Below are 382 nucleotides of genomic sequence, written 5' to 3' on the forward strand. Positions count from 1 at the left end.
TCTTTCCCTGGATTTCCAGGGAAATCTTCTACTTCTCTACAGGACAAAGTGTCGTAAACTTTAAGGACTGGCTTTCTTTTCTTTGCCTCTCCGTTGGATTTTTTCCTCTTCTTTCTACATCCACTACTGCAGGTTCTCTCACAAACTACAACTTAAGGTTCCTTAACAGGACTACACGACTGTCTTACAAACGGGCCCCAAAATCAGCAACACAAATCCTAACAGTGTGCTCTCAGCATGTCCTGTGCAGTGAGGGACGTGGTTTAGGGACCCTGGCAGTGAACAGTAGGACTCGATGATCTTAAAGGTCTTTTCCAACCAGATGATTCTGATTCCATGATTCCTTGGGGGGGGGGGGGGGGGGGGGGGGGGGGAGGTTAGT

General features: G+C 48.2%; 1 protein-coding gene across 1 annotated transcript in view; it reads right to left on the bottom strand.

Annotated features, from left to right (window-relative positions):
• MAP4K3 (mitogen-activated protein kinase kinase kinase kinase 3) overlaps nt 1-382 on the bottom strand; it is a gene marked incomplete at both ends in the record, with an annotated part of 17564 nt that overhangs the window by 1714 nt on the left and 15468 nt on the right. The window lies entirely within an intron of this gene.

This window comes from Buceros rhinoceros, unplaced genomic scaffold, assembly GCF_000710305.1.
Source record: "Buceros rhinoceros silvestris isolate BGI_N320 unplaced genomic scaffold, ASM71030v1 scaffold17488, whole genome shotgun sequence".
NCBI classification, from domain to species: Eukaryota; Metazoa; Chordata; class Aves; order Bucerotiformes; family Bucerotidae; genus Buceros; species Buceros rhinoceros.